Raw genomic sequence first — 383 nt, forward strand, 5'->3', positions numbered from 1 at the left:
ATGCAGCACCTGAAGGGCGAGGACAACAAGCCGCTGCCTCCCAGCAAACCCTGAAAGCAGCATAAGGTCTCCAAGGGCACTGAGACGAGCAAGAAGAGCAGCAGGAGCTAGAAGGAGAAAGGCTGGGAGCAGGTGAGTGGCCAGGGGTGAACCTTGGGAACCACCCCACACCCTGCTCTGCCTTCCTGTATCCATCCCCACACTGGGCACGTGGCGAGGGAGTTCTGGGAAGGATGAGGTCAAGACCAGAGTGGAGAACTGAGCTTCCGGAGGGGGAGCAGAGGGATGGGGCGGGTGCACGACCCAGCCTGGCACCCACACCCCAAACCTGCTTTAGGTTGCAGGTGGCATCAGAGATGGCAAAGCTGGAGGTGGGAGCCACC

This window comes from Centrocercus urophasianus, unplaced genomic scaffold (assembly GCF_019232065.1).
Source record: "Centrocercus urophasianus isolate 14NV4802_14NV808 unplaced genomic scaffold, USGS_Curo_1.0 seq_1165, whole genome shotgun sequence".
In the NCBI taxonomy this organism is placed as follows: domain Eukaryota; kingdom Metazoa; phylum Chordata; class Aves; order Galliformes; family Phasianidae; genus Centrocercus; species Centrocercus urophasianus.